The sequence below is a fragment of the Bos javanicus genome, chromosome 2 (genome assembly GCF_032452875.1).
Source record: "Bos javanicus breed banteng chromosome 2, ARS-OSU_banteng_1.0, whole genome shotgun sequence".
NCBI lineage: Eukaryota > Metazoa > Chordata > Mammalia > Artiodactyla > Bovidae > Bos > Bos javanicus.
Genome location: NC_083869.1, coordinates 118662951 through 118683262, shown reverse-complemented (window position 1 = coordinate 118683262; position 20312 = coordinate 118662951). Strand labels below are relative to the sequence as shown.

General features: G+C 42.5%; 1 protein-coding gene across 1 annotated transcript in view; it reads right to left on the bottom strand.

The window, feature by feature from the left end:
- CAB39 (calcium binding protein 39) overlaps positions 1-17377 on the bottom strand; it is a 101919-nt gene extending 84542 nt beyond the window's left edge. The window contains exon 1 of the mRNA XM_061387910.1: positions 17296-17377. The gene's annotated coding sequence lies outside the window, so the exon portion shown is untranslated. The remainder of the gene's footprint in view (positions 1-17295) is intronic.
- Positions 17378-20312: the final 2935 nt, after the last annotated feature.

Sequence of the window (20312 nt, the reverse complement as noted above, 5' to 3'; positions counted from 1 at the left end):
AGGCAGATGATTAGTGCTGCTGGTCCCCTCAGCTCATGTTAAAGCAGAAAACTATAACCTTGGACTCTATGGCACTTGATTTTCATCAAAAGTTCAATGGCATGAATGACTGTAGAGGGTTATTTCCATAGCTAAAGAGCATCAGAAAAGTGGTGGTTTAATTAAACTGCACTCCAGTCTAACACTATTCCTATGCCTTGTACTAAGATGCCTTAAACTTCAACAGGATACTTTTATAGACACTGTAGAGAACAGAGAGAAATGTACCAAGGACCCAGCGGCTGCATTAATAAAGCATCCACAGGGTCTCAATTCCTGGAAAAATTATGCCTCTCCTAAGTGGCTGGTTTATCTTTTATCTCATGAACACAGCCTTGCAACTGATCTTTTCTTCTGTGTTCTGGCTTCTAAACTCAAAGCCAAATGTGTGGTCCCCAACAAGCTAGTATAAAACACGTACATTTATTTGTGTCCTAAGGTTGCCCCAAGAATCATTTTGTCTTTCTTTATTTTTCCTTTGCTTATCTAATTCTTTGGAGTGAGGAAGAGAATGGGACAGAAAGGAGAAAAGAGAAGGACACATACTTTTTTTTTTTTCATTTCCCTAAAATGGAAGGCAAGGAACAAGAAAAAAAATAACTAGCTAGTTTTAACATAAGGGTGTGGCTTTTAACCTTACCACCATGATAAATTTGTTAAAAACCGCAAGATCTAGTGCGGCAGTTTTCTTGCTCAGGTAGAAACAGGTAACACTGCTGAGGGAACATCCCATCTGGGGAGAGATGACTAGATTAAGTCAAACAGGGAAAGTGTATCAAAGCAATCAACATGCACAGTGTACAACGAAATAAAGTGCTTCCATCATTTTCACTGATTTTCTGAATATCAGTCCTGAGTATTCACTGGAAGGACTAACGGTGAAGCTGAAACTCCAAGAGTTTGGCCATCTGACACAAAGAACTGACTCATTGGAAAAGACCCCGATGCCGGGAAAGATTGAAGGCAGGATAAGGAGATGACAGAGGAGGAGATGGTTGGATGGCATCACCAACTCGATGGACGTGAATCTGAGCAAGTTCCGGGAGTTGGTGATGGAGAGGGAGGCCTGGCATGCTGCAGTCCATGGGATCCCAAAGAGTCGGACACGACTCAGTAACTGAACTGAACTAATTACTTTTCTTTAGAGTCAAATAATTTCTGTGACTAACCCACAGCCCAGGCCTCCTCTCTAAAGTGAGAGATTATTGTCACAGCTCCTCCATCTCTCAAAGAGCCCTGACGCCAGCATGCAACTCCTGTTCAGTCCCAGCCATTCAGTAAGGATAAATTAAAAAATACTTCCAAGTTTATTCCACATATTTTTCAAGCCCCTATTATCTATGAGGCTTTACAGATATTATTACACGAAGTGAGGTTAGTCAGAAAGAGAAAGACAAACATAATGAAGTCACTTCCATGTGGAATCTAAAATATGACACAAACGAACTTACTTAGGAAACAGAGACAGACTCACAGACACAGAAAACAAACTTACGGTTGCTGAAGAGGAAAGTTGGAGGGGGGATGTATTAGGAGTTGGGATTAATACATACACACTTCTATATATAAAACATAATCAAAACAGACCCACTGTTTAGCACAAGAAACTACTCAACATTCTGTAATAACCTATATGGGAAAAGAATCTGAAAAAGGAATCACTCTACTGTACATCAGAAACTAACACAACACTGTAAATCAACTGTAACTCAGACAAAAATTTAAGTCTCTTTCAGAGCTGCATGGCATCAAACAACAACCATTTAAAAACTGGAACTCCATAACTTCTTTCTTCAATAGTTCCTGAGAAGCTGCATATGTGAGTGGACAAGGAGTGAAAGAGCGAATGTGGGCAAAAATAAGATGTTTGCATTTAGAACCTCTCCTTTCAAGTGTCTGACCTGAAGAAAAGCAGAACATTTTAGAGTTAGAACATCACAGTTCCCAGACAAAAAAGTCTTTTTGTTTCAATGTACAGAAAACCCTTTCAGTTCCAAAGAAGGATCAGATAGCTGCCATGACTCCACAATTGATGCCTCAAAAATCAAGCTACTTTAGGAGGAGACACCTTGGGATTCGAGAGACAACCTTGCTCCTTAAGCATCAAAAACAGGATCGTAGTGGTCAAAGAACAGCTAGTTTTGCAGGTGCTGAATGTTAGATGACATAATTTACCATCTAAACCAGGAAGCTGCGGGGAATAAATGGGGATGCAATGAATAATTATGTGAGGACAACAGTCATAAACCTGGACTTTTCCTGGCAAACCAAGATATTTGGTTATCCCTACTAAACTGCCTCCCCTATGACCAGGCAACATTTACCCTGATCAAGCAAGGGTAAAGCACTCTCCACTGAGAGCAAGGGCTAGCAATCTGTTTGGAAAACAACTCTTTTAAGAGTTGACAGCATACGCTCTTATCAGACCCACGTTCAAATCCAAGTTCCACCACTTAGCAGAAGTATACACAAGAACTCTTGGACAAAACATTTACCTTCTGAGTCTTGATTATTTACAAATGCTAGGATGACTATTAAATTTTTAACATGAATAAAACACCCAGGGTTGCATTTAAAACATAGGGACAGCTTACTAATAAATGGCAGTTATCAGTCTGCATGAGCCTTTACTATACTGAAGTAAAGATTAACCTTCCGTCATCATGTAATGTTTTTTCACATATTTAACCTTAGTTTTTTCCCCCCTTTCAATCACTTGATAGCAATGGAAATAAGCCTGCTTCTTATTCAAAGGTCTGATAAATACTCATATAAATGTCCTTCCTAAGTTATGTTTTTTAATTCATTCTCCCATCAGGTTTATTTTCATAAAGGGGTAGCTTAGTTATCAAAATTGATTCTCCCAAAGAACAATAACCAATTATCTAAAACTCTTTTGCTAAATAACCCTTCTTCCTTCCCAGTGATGTATGATTTCACTTATGTAGCAGGTACATTTATTTTTATCTTTCACTGAACTCCCTAAGGTGACTTCTTAAAAATCTGGCTATACTCTCTGGCCAAGATACCCTAATTTAATTTGGGAGATTTTATTTCTTCATAACATTCAGTATTCACATTCAAAAACATGGTAACTCTCCATCTTTAAGTCTTTTTTTCACTCAATGAAATTTATACTAGTTTTCTTCAGAGATTCCAAACATTTCTCAGCAATCCCCTCAACTTATGAATTTGATTTTTGGTTGCTATAATGAGATTGTTCTCCCAGTATTTTTAGAACTGGATATTGCTAGCAAGAAAAATGCTACCAACTTTTAAGTGTTTTTATGTGGTATACAGCTACCTTATTGAACTCTTACTTTTAGTCTTTCAATTGATTCTGTTGGTTTTCCTAGGTTTAAGACTGCAACATCTACAAATATAGCTGCACCATTTTTTTCAAACAGTTGTACCTTTTATTTGATGTATCTTGCATTGCCCAGGATAATGCTAAAGGTGTAGGGCAGGCTTGTTTCATTTTCTGATTTCAAGGGGAATTCTACTAGTGTTTACCAATCAGTAGGTTGTCTGCTGTTGGTTTAAGATATTCTTTTATCTTCTACCAGCTTTTAAAGAGTTCATAATCAACAAGAACTGTTGAACTAACATTGTTATCTTGGCTATATTAATATGATACAGCATGTTCAATGTATGCTGGTACCAGACTGCTACTGCTAAGTTGCTTCAGTCATGTCTGACTCTGTGCGACCCCACAGACGGCAGCCCACCAGGCTCCCCGTCCCTGGGATTCTCCAGGCGAGAACACTGGAGTGGGTTGCCATTGCCTTCTCCGATGCATCGAAGTGAAAAGTGAAAGTGAAGTCGCTCAGTGATGTCCAACTCTTAGCGACCCCATGGACTGCAGCCTACCAGGCTCCTCCGCCCAGTCTGAGCCCTACCAGACTGCAAGGGTTCAAAAACTAGGCTCTGTGACTTATTGGCAATTTATCCAGGAGCAGATTATTCAACTTCTTGGCCTAAATTCTGTCACTCGTAAAATGAGGGTAATAATAACAACCTCCTTTTTGAGTTGTTTTGAGGACTGTGAACTGAGATAATATATTAGAACAAAGGCATACAGTAAATACCAAAATTACATGTCCTTTGTCTTTTTTTTTTGTAGTTTCCATGTTACTCTTTCCATATATCTCACCCTCTCCTCCCCTCTCTCCATGTTCATAGTCTGTTCTCTGTTTCTCCACTGCTGCCCTGTAAATAAATTCTTCAGTACCATTTTTCTAGATTCTGTATATATGTCTTAGACTATGATATTTATCTTTCTCTTTTTGACTTACTTTACTTTGTATAATAGGCTCTAGGTTCAACCACCTCATTAGAACTGACTCAAATGTGTTCCTTTTTATGGCCGAGTAATATTCCGTCGTGTATATGTACCACAACTTCTTTATCCATTCATCTGTCGATGGACATCTAGGTTGCTTCCACATTCTAGCTATTATAAACAGTGATGCAAAGAACAATGGGATACATGTGTCTTTTTCAGTTTTAGGCATATTCAGCCATATGCCAGGCATATTCAGGGTATATGCCTAGGAGTGGAATTGCTGGGTCATATGGTAGTTTTATTCCTAGTTTTTTAAGGACTCTCCATACTGTCTTCCACAGTAGCTGTATCAATTTACATTCCCACCAACAGTGTGAGAGCATTCCGTTTTCTCCACACCCTCTCCAGCATTTACTGTTTGTAGACTTTTTGAGGATGGCCATTCTGACTGGTATGAGGTGTTATCTCATTGTAGTTTTGATTTGCATTTCTCTAATAATGAGTGATGTTGAACACCTTTTCATGTGTTTGTTAGCCATCTGTATGTCTTCTTTGGAGAAATGTCTGTTTAGGTCTTTTTCCCACTTTTTGATTGGGTTGTTTTTCTGGTATTGAATTGTATGAGCTGCCTGTATATTTTGGAAATTAATCCTTTGTCAGTTCTTTCACTTGCTATTGTTTTCTCCCATTTTGAGGGCTGTCTTTTCACCTTGCTTACAGCTTCCTTCGCTGTGCAAAAGCTTTTAAGTTTAATCAGGTCCCACTTGTTTACTTTTGTTTTTATTTCCATTACTCTAGGAGGTGGGTCACAGAGGATCTTGCTTTGATTTATGTCATTCAGTGTTTTATGTTTTCCTCTAAGAGTTTTATAGTTTCTGGTCTTACATTTAGGTCTTTAATCCATTAAGTTTATCATTGTGTATGGTGCTAGGAAGTGTTTTAATTTCATTCTCTTACTTGTAGCTGTCCAGTTTTCCCAGCACCATTTATTGAAGAGGCTGTTTTGCCCCATTGTATACTTGCCTCCTTTGTCAAAAATAAGGTATCCATAGGTGCATGGGTTTATTTCTGGGCTTTCTATCTTGTTTCATTGGTCTATATTTCTGTTTTTGTCCCATTACCATACTGTCTTGATGACTGTAGCTTTGTAGGATAATTTGAAGTCAGGAAGGTCGATTCCTCCAGCTCCATTCTTCTTTCTCAAGGCTGCTTTGGCTATTCAGGGTCTTTTGTGTTTCCATATGAATTGTGAAATTTTTTTCTAGTTTTGTGAAAAATGCCATTGGTAGTTTTGAGGACTATGAACTGAAATAATATATTAGAATATAAAGGCATACAGGAAATACCAAGCATTACATGTCCTTTGTCTTCTTTAATTAAGAGAATTTCCTACTTAATTAAATTTGCTGGTGTTTTATTGAGAATTTTCATGGCTATTTTGATAAGTGAAATTGAAACAGTTTTCTTCTTTTGTGATGTCTTATCAGGTTGTCGTTCTATTTTAATATGTTTTTAAGAGTTCGTGCTGACTTTTAAAGATGAATTTTACATCTTCTGGTATTTTTCTAGATCTAGAATAATCAAGATAGATTATTGATAAGTATTTCAAGACTTTTAAAAGAACTTACCACTTCCATATTATAGAGGTCTGAAGCTCCCCTCCCTTTTTTGGTTGGGAGGCCATGGCCTTTAACATACATTTACTATACTTCATAATTAACACACTATTCAAGTGCTCCAGCTCAAAACAATCCCCAAGAGCAACCAGTTCCGCTTTCACCATCAGCTCTTTCAAAGTTGCACATGACATACAAATTTGGAGCCACTGACTCTCTCTCTGGTCACTTCCTTCTGGATGCACTGCAATGTCTTGTTCCTCTTCCTTATTCCTTCCTCTTCTTAAGAAGCATCTGCAAAAGATAGTTGTGCCCTTCCCAACACCTATGATATCCTAGGATAAGGACACTCACTCCTCACTATATTTCATTTTAAAAGTGTGGGAGCTTTCACAGAAGAGAAAAGAGCTAACATTTGTCACCTTGGCCCCCTCTCAGTAGGTTTCTAGCTCTTGAGAGGGTAGAGTACACTCTCCTAGTGTCCAGTCCTCTTCCCATCAACCTACTTCCATCACTCACTAGACTGTCTTCAGGAGCAAGACAACTAACTCTTGAGTAAACAAATGGTTACAGCCAATCTCAGGGAACAGGGATGAATGATTTGCACAACATGAAACTAGGCAGTATCAATATTTACTTTGTTGTGTGCACATACAGGAAGATGGGACAAGTTCTAGTTCCTTCTCGCCTACTTGAGAAGGCAAGGCACAAGGCTACTGTTTCTGAGACTGACTTGCCAGATGCAGCTTAGGAAAAGCAAATATTATAAAGCTATATTATAATACAGTGAACCTAAATAAGATGATCTTGTAAAGACATCAAAATGATTTCTAAGTCCTAAAAGATATTTCAATTTAAATTGTATGATTTAACATTTTTTCAGTCAATCTCAAATATGAATTAAACTATGAACAACTGCATATCTGTACTCTGGCTACATGCTTATTATCCAAGAACTTAACAGAATCCTAGGAGGAAAAGAAACAGTTAATAAATGGACAGTACCCGCTGGAAAGCAGCACTTTGCTAAGGCTGCACCGCTTTCTGGAATCTGTCCAGCAATCAACACCGAGTTTAGTGCCTATGAGTGGTGGATTCCACCTTTTCCTTTTTTGGAAGAACAGTACGTGAGCTTCCCTCCTCTTCCTACACAGCTCCCTCTCTTCACAGCTCCTCAAAAACCACCAACAGCTACCCGGCAATGTAAAAGTCCTCTCAGCATCCTGGGAGATCACATGTGCTGACTGAAAACCTTGATGTTATCTGTTTCTGTCACAGAAGTTCCCTATGTTCCGGGACGAGTCGGCACTCCAACACCTTGTGGTGAAAGCAGCAGAGCATGGCGGGCCATGAGCACGCCCTCTGCAGCCAGGGCTTCACACCTAGGGCCCCTTTCTAGGTGGATGGCTTCAGGCCGATCACTCAGCTTCTCTTTCTCAACTGAAAACGGGATGAAAATAGATTATAGGTTTAAATGAGGCAGATACATAAAGAGGTCTTAAACTTTATACCAGCAGGTAACACACATGAGCCATGTTAGTGTATTTATTCTTTTTACCTCACTCCTTTTGCTTACGTAAGCACAGAATGCCTCTTAATACTGAATTGGTCTGCCTCAATGATGTTCATAAGAACCTCTCATTTCAGCAATTTCAGGTCGAACTGAGGATAAACGGACAAGTAAAGAAACAAAAAGAAAAGATATAATCAGGGACAGACAATGAAAATGCCTCAGTGAGTGACAAAAATGTCTGCAGTAGCCAGCTAAGTTCAGGACGATGGAGAGTCGTCTACAAACTGATTTGGCCTCTGCCATTGTTAACACCCTCTAAATATTCCTTTTCTTAGGTTAGGACACAAAAATTAAACCCCCAATAGTATTATAAAATATTAAGAGGGGGATTTTAAAAACTGCAGAAAAAGAGATATAACAGGAAACAGCAAACTTTACCTTGTCCTTCTTTCAGTGAACTACAACTGTAAGAATACTAAATTAATCACTGATATAGGTATGCACTTATTTGTATTTAATTACATGTTACAAAGAAAGATTATTCTAAACTTGATATTGTTACAAATAGTTTAAAAAATACAAGAATATGGCATGAAGCAATTATGAGGCAAATCAACTTTAAGTGGGTCCTAACAGCCTCCCTGGTGGCTCAGATGGTAAAGAATCCACCTGCAATGCAGGAGATCCTGGTTCAATCCTTGGGTCAGGAAGATCCCTAGAGAAGGGAATGGCTACCAACTCCAGTATTCTTGCCTGGAGAATCCCATGGATAGAGGAGCCTGGCGGGCTACAGTGCACCGGCTTGCCAAGAGTTGGGGTACAACTAAGCAACTTTCACTTTATGGCTATTTTAAAGCTTAGTATTCCAAAGGGCTAACATCAGAACAAACGATATATCCAGTTACACATCAAAAAAGAGTTCAGGTTCACTTGAAGGCCACTTTAACACTTCCAAAGTCCTAAAATATTTTCGAAAGTATATACAGTGCAGCGGAAAGAGTTTTAGAACTTCAGTTATCATAAAAGCTACAAGGTTTGGGGCACTTAGAATCTATCAGACGTTATGCAAAGCATTTCTTACCGAATCCTCAGGACTACTCCATGCACAGGTTCTACTCTTGCTATTTTACTGATGAGAGAGCTGAGGCAGAATGGGCACTGAACACCCTGCCCAAGAAAACAACCAGAATCTAAATCCAGGAATTCTAAGGCCAGAGCCCTTCCTCTTGCAGGCTAAGCTCTAGTTTTCCCACTCACAAAACAATCTTGACAGTATCTTCTCACCCTAACATCTTAAGAGTTTATAAATTCATGTAATCTCACAGTGTTTCTCAAATTGAATGTCAAATTATTTTAGGACCTAATAACATACATTTAAAAACAGAACAGAATAAAAAGTATCAGAACGCACCCATTGTACATAGGAAGGCCTAAGTATTATTTCATGAAACTTCTTTTTCAGTTTTGACAGTGTGTTTATATATGTGCTAGGTCATTGATCAAAAATGTAATTTCTCACTACGGGCTGAAGTTAAAAAAAAAAAAAAAAAAGCTTGAAAAGTCACTCATCTAAGGTGTTCATTCTTCCAAACAAAACTGAAAATAAATTACTCCAATCTTAGTTAAATTCCAACTTGTTGTAAGTAATCATTCAAATTAAAAAGCAAATGCTCTGAATTCCTTACTAGTAAGTATGAAAATAAGAGAGTTTTCCAAATCATGCTCTAATAGACCCCTCCTTCAAAGTGTCTGTGGTCATTTCCTGGGGAAAGGAGATGTTCTTGTGACCAAATGCACTTGACAAATGGTGAAATACTGCACACTGCAGTCCCTCCTGGACAGTCATAATGCACATTACTAAAACTTTGAAAAGCTCTGCAGAAACACAGTAACACAACCATCAACAAAAAATAAAAACTGATTAACTGTTTTTAATCCAGTGCTTTCCTAAACTTAAAGATTTCTCTGGAACCTCTCCCACCAACTATTAATCTTTTCTAAGACTGCTGCTGCTGCTGCTAAGTCGTTTCAGTTGTGTCCGACTCTGTGCGACCCCATGGACTGCAGCCCACCAGGCTCCTCCGTCCATGGGATTTTCTAGGCAAGAGTACTGGAGTGGGCTGCCATTGCCTTCTCAGCTTCTAAGACTAGTGTTCTGCAAAACACAATTTAGGAAATACTGCTTTATGTGAACTTATCAGGACAAAGGAGATCCTAATAAGCTTCAGCTTTACAGCAAGAAACCTCATTCAAGTAAGTATAAAGATGGCAGAGAGAAATAAAATACACAGAAACCTGTGTTTTGGTTAAGTATTTCATCTCTGCTGAGTAGTTTTATCAGAATACTATATAACTGAATCATTTAATACTTACAGAAACAATGTATCATACTCTGAAAACAGGATATGGGGGAAGAGGGGAAAATAGATATGCAAAAAGGTTAAATGAAAACCAGCAACTCAACTATATTCCCATCTATTGTACAAAATTTACATAGGAAATCTACTGATACAAAAATCTACATACTCAGGAGAAATGTGTGTCTCACACACACACAGGCAGAATAGAGAATAAACCATACTGCAAAGAAACAGCTAAACCGTCTGTAGGGCTGCCCAGGTGGCACTAGTGGTAAAGAATCTGCCTGCCAGTGCAGGGGACGGAAGAGACAGGGGTTTGGTCCCTGGGTTGGGAAGATCCTCTGGAGGAGGGCATGGCAACCCACTCCAATATTCTTGCCTGGAGAATCCCATGGACAAAGGAGCCTGGCGGGCTACGGTCCATAGGGCTGCAAAGAGTCCAATACAACTGAAGCGACTTGGCAAGCATGCACGCAAATGATCTGCAAGGATCATTCTGTGACCTGAGTTTCTGTCTCCCTGTTGGAGAATCCAAAGTCATAAACTAGCTCTTAACATGCCATCAAAGAGGGGAAGAGCTATTTACCTGGAAACTCTGAGACTGGCATACAGAACAGGACCAGCATAACGGGCAATAATAACTGCCTGCGGAACAAACGCATGCATCATAGATGTCTGAGAAGCTCTAAGTGCTCAGGGGTGGTGAACACTGCTCTCTTATCAGTGACAGAACTCTGGGCTGGAAACAATCCTATCTAAGCCAGCCTACCACCCTTTCACAGGTGGAGGACTAGTACCAATACAACCAAAGAACACTATTAATATCTTAGGCATGTTCTTCACATCTTCCAATTGGTTTCTATACTATTGGCCCTTTCTTTTCCACTCACACTGCCTTCAGTTAATATTTTCCCTTTCCCCAAAACAACAGCTCACAGAACTTTACAACATATAGTGCTTAAAAGCTGAGAAATGAAACTAGTTATGAGGCTTGAAGATTTATCATTAACTTGCTAATAAGCTAGTTCCCAACCATTTATTCGTAAATACAAAAAAAAGAAAATTTGGGGAAAAAATAGATTTTGATTTACCTGAAGCAGAATTATTGTGAAATAATACGAAGCATCAGAACACAACCAGCAGAAAAAAAGTTAGAGCATGGCCTCAAAGCTCATGTCAAGAAACTTGACTTCAAGACCACAGGCAAAGGAGAGGTGCCCAGGAGAGGGGGAAAAAAGCCTACAGAAAGCTTACACACAGGATCACTGAAAATAAGAGCAAGAGACTGAAAGGGCTTTTCAGTCTGGTCCCCTGAGTATAATAATGGGATGACTGAAGCCTAGAGAGGTGGAAAGACTCACCCAGAGTAACACGATTAGTGAACAAATCAGGACCCAGCCCAGAAACCTTTCAATCGGCCCAGGTTTCTGCTTTGCCCACTATAACACAAGGTCTCCCATCTTCTCTATAAGACTAACATGGAAAATAAACATTACTTACCGGCCAAATAAACCTATGAACCACTCATCAAATTATGACTTTATATAACTAAAGCATTTAGAATACAACATCTCATTCTGTGTTACCATATGTGGTTGCTGCCTAGAAATCTATTAATGCCCCTATTAGGGTCTATTTACAAACTTTCATTCTAAAGTTATTGAATCAAAAAAGTCAGCAAGAAACTAAGACCCTATGGAGGGAAATGAAACTATTTCATATGAGAGAGTCATAGTGAGTCTCATGGACAGAGGAGCCTGGCAGGCTACAGTCCACAACAGGGTTGCAACAGAGTCAGACACGAGTTAGCGACCCAACAACAACAACAAATGCTCTAAGAAGACACTGCTACATAAAGTATAAAACTAACTTTCAAGCAAACTGGATAAAGAGCAGAGAATCAGGTTCTACATCAGCTCTGTAGCACAACCCTGAGCAAGTGACTCTACTTTGAGAAAGCTCTGCCAGTTACAGCTCAAAGTCAGCCACCTGCTGCTCCAGCCATGGTGTGGAAAGAACCATTCCGACTACAGGGTTCCTAAAGCTCTCACATTTCTTCTACTAGAAACAGTCTAGCGTCAGCACCATCACAGTAGGGTTCGCATACAAACCTTCATTCTAAAGTACTAAATCAAAAACAGTCAGCGAGAAACCAAGACCCTAAGGAGAGAAACAACACTATTTCATACGAGACAGTCATACTCTTGTTTCCGGGTGCCACATTTTGAAGTGAGGGGATCTGGGTTCAAATACTAGCTCAAAACTTGGTGTGTGCCAGGCCGTATTCTAAGCACTCTAGACACAGTAACTCATTTAACCCCCTACGGTCTTCTCAGATGGTCTAGAGCAGCGGTCTCAACCTTTTTGGCACGAGGGACGGGTTTCGGGGAAGACAATTTTTCCAGGGACTGGGAAGCAGGGGGCTGGTTTCGACATGACTCAAACACATTACATTTATTGTGTATTTTATTTCTAATCTAAGGCTGCTCCTGATCTGACAGGAGGTATTGGTCCATGACCTGGAGGGTGAGGACCCCAGGTCCATACCTATCCAAGGACTCTAAGCTACAGAGAAGTGAAGGAATTCACCTAGTTACAGAGCCCATAGGAGGGGGTGAGGGTTCAACAATGCAGGAGTCTGGCTGCATCGGTGCTTTTAACTACTAGTAACACTGGCTCTCAGAATCCTATAAATCCCAGAGTGGGTCTTAAACTATAGACATGTAAATGGAATCTGTTTATGGTATTTCTTCCTTGTGCCTAAATACAGCTGATAAATAATCTACTGTGGAAGGAGAGAACAGTGACTAACCTGTTAACAGTACCCTGTAAAAGAACAAGCTAAAGATCATTAAACAAAGTAATAAAGCAGCAACTTAATTAAGATCAAGCTACAAAATGTGTATTTTGTTTCTCAGACAAACATTTTATCAAAATAATCAAAGTGCTGAGATGCCGCTTTAACATTATCATACTTCCTTGGTCATCAAAAATTTATCTGCCGGATAATGCTCCTAAGGAATAATTATCATATAAAACCAGACTGCCACTAAATATTGGTTAACCAGATTTTTCTGCCTTTGTGACTGCACACAGGAAAATGCACATACACACATAAAGAAGCACATACAAACCTACAATCTAGACGCTGTATTCAGAGCATCGAAATCTCAAATTAGACACAATGTATGAAGGGTTATGAAAACAGGTATGTGCCGGCCACTGCCCAACATAAATGACCGGGGCAGGCTTGACCTCTCTCCTTTGGAGCTACTTCACACCTGACTGATTTCCTGCAATTCTCCGTATGCCACTCTTCCTTCCTCCGCCAACCTGACATCACAGTTGCTAAAAACCACAATTCTGCCATCCCCTCACCCCTATCTCAAGAGAAAAGTTAAAAGCACAGTACGGCCAGGAAGCTCAACAGAGGAGAAATGGTACATTGAAGAACACACACACACTTACATATGCACACATGTGCATGCACACACATCCCCTCCTCCCAAAAATGCTGACTGCAATAAGCCACCACAATCTTATCATCTGCTGTCCAGTCTTACAATAGCTTTTCAGAGTCTTTGGAAGGCCTGAGAAACAGAAAGAACATTTAGCGTTTACTTCCGGACGGATCTACTCTATAAATACTGGTGGTACGGACATTTGCCTCACTTTGTTCTCCCCTCACACTATGGACTGATAAAGGTAGTGATTAGGATCCAGTTGGATAGTCACTTGAGTGGTAAGACAAAGTAAGAATTCAGACAGCTCAATTCCTTTTTAAATTAAAGATGGCTCCAAAACCAGTCTTTTCAATAAAAAATATAGACCGATGACTAAATTATGTAATATTTAGGCTACTTGATTTGATATGCATTCACACAAATACAAGATCTTTATAACCTCATAATAACAAAAGAAATCACGAGCAATCTAATTTGATCATCTTTCCCACAATTTCATCACATTAAGTTTTACCAACATTTTGCCATTATCTGTACTAATCCACTTATCAGATTCCTATTTCTACTAACACCAGACAACACCCATATAATCAAATTTCTAAGTAAAAGGAGCCATGGAAAGGAGGGAAACTGATTTTTAAAAGAGATACCACTGGAAAGGTAACCAGAAGACACTATCTGACATGAAGCCCTGCCCTATACTGGATTTTAATCTTCCCTGCCAAAGTGGGGGGATTTGGGTTTGTGTCTGTATTTTTATGGCAGATGGTACAACTGTGAATGATCAACTTCTCCTGGAAAAAAGGCTTCTGGTATAGTATGGCAGTTACTGCAGAAATCTAACACCTAAAGATGCAAAAGGCAATGGCAACCCACTCCAGTATTCGTGCCTGGAGAATCCCACTGACAGAGGAGCCTGGTGGGCTGCAGTCTATGGGGTCACAAAGAGTCAGGGACGACTAAGTGACTAACACACACACACAACCTAAATAAGTTTATCCGAAGAAAAATACTTTAACAAATATTCAAAAGTAATAAAGGATGCCGTGTGGTATACATTTACAACATACAAATAAAGATTCAAATAAAACCACATTCACACTTCCCTGAGGTCCAGCAATTAAGACTCTGCCAGGGGACACAGGTTTAATCCCTGGCCTGGGAACTAAGATCCCACATGCCATAGAGTGTGGCCAAAAAATAAATACATACATACATAAAACAAGTGAAACCATATTATAAAACCAAGCCCCATAATTAAACTGGGCTTTCTCAGCTATTCTTTTATATTAACCTTATGAAAACTTACACAATCTAACTCAGTATCCCACTTTAAATGCCATGAGAAACATAAACAGTCTTTACAGATTGTAAAGCACAAGGGAAAAACGGGTTTAAACAAGAACCTGCTAATGAACTACGGTGATCTGCCATGAAACTTTAAAAAGTCCATTTTGGTACAGCAGCAAATTATTTCACAACAAATTCTGTATTTCACAAAGATATACCAACAGAAAGATGAAATACGTCTAGCCTGAATCTTTGTGATGTCATGGTCAAAAGGTAGTTAACCTACATGGATGGCCTTAGTATAAAGACTTTTTCAGGGGTAAGGGGAGGTGGATGTGGTGGGTGGGGGCGGTGCATCACAGTGTATGGGAGATATTATACCAGTTATGAAAGTACTCTTTTTATAGTGGCTTTTTAAAATTACATCCACTCAAAAAACAGAAATATGCGATTTCTTCTGTACCTGATGACAGCACACATTCCAAATGATAAAACCTTTCTTTATTCAATAAGCAACAGGATCCAAATCTTACAGAAAAGTTAACAAAGTCTTCGAACAAGAAGGCTTAACAAAAAGTTCTGTCTCAGCAATAATTACTAAGCATGACTACTGCATTTTATCTGAGGTAAATAAGGCAATCCTGACAGAAAAAAAATAATATACTTAAGATTTCCCTTACATCTGGGTAAAAATATTTTTATATGAAGATATTCAATGACAAAAAGGAAAAGCCTAATAAAAACTATATATATGTATATATATATAGTTTATCTCCTTATGTAAAGAAAAAATATAAAAAAGAATAAAAAGGAAACATGCAAAAATGTTCACAAGAACAAAACCTAAGCGATAAGATTACAGAAGATAATTTTTAAAAATTTTACAATACTTCCTGCATTTTACAAGTCTGTCTTTTTAACTGAAAAAAATTGACATTCACTTGTCATATAAGCAAACAACAAATAAGTGCTCACAAAACCAACACTGGTTCTAAGCTGCTTCCACAGAATTTTTAGACTTCTTAGACTTCAAATACAGGGGCTTTATTCATTAGTTATCTGGAAAAATGGAACAAAATAAAGCCAAAGACTTTCACTTCTAGTTCTCCTATATTTTCATAACTAAAAAACTAATAAAGAAATGTTTACATTCCTACAAAAAGTTTCTATGTCCAACTTTTTACTAGTAACAATCTGATTTTTTAAAACATCCATTTATACTGCCTTACACAAACACACCATCTCAAAGAACTGAGTTATGTTCAGCTCAGCAGTCCCAAAATGTAGGCATCTAATACACAGTGTGAGAAGTTCTGATGCATTTTAGTGAACCGCACCAACAGAAACACTTCATTTTATACACACCTTTCCATTACTTCTTAAAAGTCTGACATCTAATGAAGTTTTCTGCAAAAGGTACTTTGGCCTAGCCTGGACATGGATTTATCTGAACATCCAGAAAGCTGTCAAAATCTACCTCAAAGTGCGTTATATTCAAGGCACAGAATGTCAACTCCCTACTGGGCCTCCTTCTCTTTCTTTCACAGGAACGCCTTTAATATTCCCCAGCTTCCATTTCTAGGCCCATGAGTCACCGAGAAATGAGCTCTAAGTTTTCCTTAGAATGCCACTCAAACAGCTCCTCTACAGTATTCCAGGATGTGGACCCCAAACGACTGTGGCGACCGCCCCCCGCCCCCACACCACTCCTCACCGTGGCCTTACGCAACCAACTGCATTATCTACTATTCCTAGACTGTACCTTTTTACCTTTGTCCTCCTCTAGCTTTGCTGCCCCTCCACACACTGTTCTCTTCTGCAAACCCTCCTCTCTCCCAAATCCCCACAGGGCCTTCAAGATCGGCTGTGTACCGCCTCGCCCAGGAAGTCTTCCAAATTTCTACTAGGCGGAAGGGTGTGATCGATCGGTCCCGGTCTTTCCCGGGTACCTTTCTTAGCATTTTGTAGGTCTTTCACAGGACTTATCGCCTCCTTCCTGGTATCGTGCCTTATCTCCCGCACCAAGAGCGTCTAAGGTACCCCCCGGGGTGGGGGGAGGGTGGGAAGGGGGCCCCGGAGCCCGGGTTCACCTTTTGAATCCCTCCGGCGCCGACCGACCGGAGGGCGGGGGTGGCGCCTGCAAGCGGGGTCAGCGCGCAGGTTGGTCCAACCGAACCCGGGGGAACGCTCCGACCGCACCATTCCCTAACCAGAAATCGGTTAGGCAGTGTTCCCGAGAGGAAGATCGCAAAGATGCTCGCCCGCCTTCGGGTCACAGGTAAGTTTACCAGGGGGCGAGGAGCGCGGCGGCCCCGAGCCCTGGTGCGGTGGGAGTGACAGTTGGCTCGGCCCGGGCCCCGGACGCCCTCCCCCAACAAACCCGGGCGCCGACAGCCCCGCCAAATAACCGCGGAGGGCGGGCAGGAGCGCATAGGGTCCCCGGGGCCCCGGGCCGCAGACCCCTGAGCGCCGCGCCGGCTAGGACGAGGTTGCGGGGAGGGACGGGGAACGGGGAAGGCTCCCGCGAGGGGCCCGGGCCGGGCGGAGAGCGGGCAGGCCGGGCCGCTCCCGCCGACTCCTGGGCCGGGGTGGGGGTGTGGAACCCGCCACCGCCAACCGGAGAAAATGGAGGCAGCCTCGGGGTCGGGGCCGGGCCGGGGCCGCAGGGAGGCGGAAGCCAGGCTTGGCGTCCGCGCCGCGAGCGGGGTCGGGCCGGCGGGTCACTCACGGGGCTGGGCCGGGCGGCTCCCTCTCCGCCTCCGCGTCGTCGCCGTCCCCGTCTTCGGCGGCCGCCGCCGCCTCGGGCTGCTCGCTCGGTCCCCGCGGCGCGGCTTGGGCGCTGGGCCCCTCCGTTGTCTTCCGCCCGCTCCTGCTCCCGGCGACAGGATCCTGCGGCGGCGGCGGCTGCGCGGGAGGACGGCGGCCCAGAGGCTCCCGCGGCGGCCGCCGCACTGCTGCTGCTGCTGCTGCTCTCGCTCACTCGTTCGGGTTGCGGCTTTGCGGCGGGGCCCGCTGTTGCCTTCGCGTTCTCCCGGCTCCCGGAGCTTCAGACGCTCCCCAGGCCGCGCTGCTCCCCGAAACCCCCGTTCCCGGCCCGAGCCCGGCTTTGACGTGCGAACTGCGCAGCCGCGGAGGGCACGACGTCGGGCGGCGCCGCAACACCCCGCCCCCCGCCCCACGCCTTTGGCCTCGGGCGCCCCGAGGCGGACGGGCGGACTCAGGGCTGGGGCGCGTAGGAGTCCTCGCAGAGCCGAAGCTGGAAGGGACGCAGACAAAAGCGGAAGCCGAGGACCAGGGTTCCTCCCCTTTCACCTGACACTTAAACGTTGGCGCTCAGCCCCATCTCTTCTGTGCAACCACTTCTTCCCGGAGCAATCCTACGTCCACTTTCTCCGATCACTTCCGAACCCTTAACAGAGCTTTATTTCTGCTAAAAGGTCGGGCGCCGACTTGTGTAGACTCCTTTATACTTCCGAGGGAGAGAGAACTCTCATTTTTAGCATCCTCTGAGAAAGAGCGTAGAAAGTGATCGAACAGCCTCACTGTTCAGTCTCCACTTCACCGTTTAGTCCTTATGGGCTATTTCCTGTCCTTATTCCTACGTTCTTTCACACATAGTCACACAAAAGTATAATATATAATAGGCTCGCAAAGAGTCGGACACGACTGAGCGACTGAACTGAACTGAACTGAATGAGGATGAACGAGATAATGCATTGCAAACTCCGACAACAGACTCTGTATCTGTTACCATACATGTATATCTTCATTTCTTTCAGTTGCTTTGCTTTACTTTGTAATCGAGCAGGTATTTGGGGACATCTACTGCTATGGTTTTTCCTGTGGTCATGTATGGATGTGAGAGTTGGACTGTGAAGAAAGCTGAGCGCCAAAGAATTGATGCTTTTGAACTGTGGTGTTGGAGAAGACTCTTGAGAGTCCCTTGGACTGCAAGGAGATCCAACCAGTCCATTCTGAAGGAGATCAGCCCTGGGATTTCTTGGGAAGGAATGATGCTAAAGCTGAAACTCCAGTACTTTGGCCATCTCATGCAAAGAGTTGACTTATTGGAAAAGACTCTGATGCTGGGAGGGATTGGGGGCAGGAGGAGAAGGGGACGACAGAGGATGAGATGGCTGGATGGCATCACTGACTCGATGGACGTGAGTCTGAGTGAACTCCCGGAGTTGGTGATGGACAGGGAGGCCTGGCGTGCTGCAATTCATGGGGTCGCAAAGAGTCGGACACGACTGAGCGACTGATCTGATGTGATGTGATCTGACTGTGTGGCAGGCACTATTCTAGGTGGTGGGGCAGTGAACAAAACATTCCCTGCTCCAAAAGATTGAAGGCGGGAGGAGAAGGGGACGACAGAGGATGAGATGGTTGGATGGCATCACTGACTCAATGGACATGAGTTTGAGTAAAGGGGAGTTGGTGATGGACAGGGAGGCTGGCATGCTGCAGTCCATGGGGGTCACAAAGAGTCGGATAGGAGTGAGCGACTGAACTGAACTGAAGACAATAAACAAACCAACATATATATGACTTTGGATCTCCCTGGTAGCTCAATCGGTAAAGAATCTGCCTGCAGTGCAGGAGACCGGGTTGGATCCCTGGGTCGGGAAGATCCCCTGGAGAAGGAAATGGCAACCCACTCCAGTATTCTTGCCTGGAAAATCCCACGGACAGAGGAGGCTGGCCGGCTGCAGTCCATGGGGTGGCAAAGAGTCCGATACGACTTAGTAACTAAACCACCCACCACCCATAGAGAATACAGGGTGTCCTGTAAAGTTTGCATGTGATTGATTGATTTATTGAATAAATTACTTCAGATGGCTTTCAGTGCTGTGGAGAAAACCACACAGGCTAAGGAGGGGAGGGAGTGCAGGGAATTGTTATTTACAGTGCTCCCACAAAGGGTGCATGCGTGCCTGCTCAGTTGTGTCTGACTCTTTGCAACCCTCATGGACTGTAGCCCGTGAAATTTCATCTGTCCATGGAATTTTCCAGGCAAGAATACTGAAGTGGGTTACCATTTCCTACTCCAACGGCTCTTCCTAACCGGGGGATCAGAACCCAGGTCTCTTGCATCTCCTGCATTGGCAGGCAGATTCTTTACCACGATGCCTCCTGGGAAGCCCAGGGTAGCTATTTGAAGAAAGAGCCTGCTATGAGCTATGTATATGGAATGGCAGAAGGAACAGCAAAAACCAACACCCTGAGGGGGAGATGCCTTGGAGCCCACCAAGGCAAGAGTCCTGAGCTTAGAAGGGAGAGTTGAGAAGAGGAGGAGGCCATATAGGCCAAAGTGAGGACTTTGGTATTTACACTGAATGAGAGCGGGAGCTATTTGGAGTGTTTTGAGCAGAGAGAGGACGTGGTCTGACATTTCAAAAGAATTACTCTGGTTGTGGTGTGAAGACTAGCCTGAAGGGCCTGAGAGTTTCACCCAAGAGACCAGTTGGAAGGCTTTTGCAATAATCAAGTGACAGGAAGACAGACTCAGCCCAGTGGAAGACTAATGAAGTGGTCCTGTTCTAGACACATTTAAAAGGAGGAGCTGACGTGATTTTGCTGATTTCTAAGTTTTGTTTGTTTTTTGTTTTCTCAAGCAACTGGAAGATACAATTTGGTGAAATGGGCAAGAACCCGAAACAGATATGAAGGTGAGTAACTTAGAAGTACATTTAGACCATAAAGAAGGCTAAGTGCTGAAAATTGATGCTTTTGAACTGTGGTGCT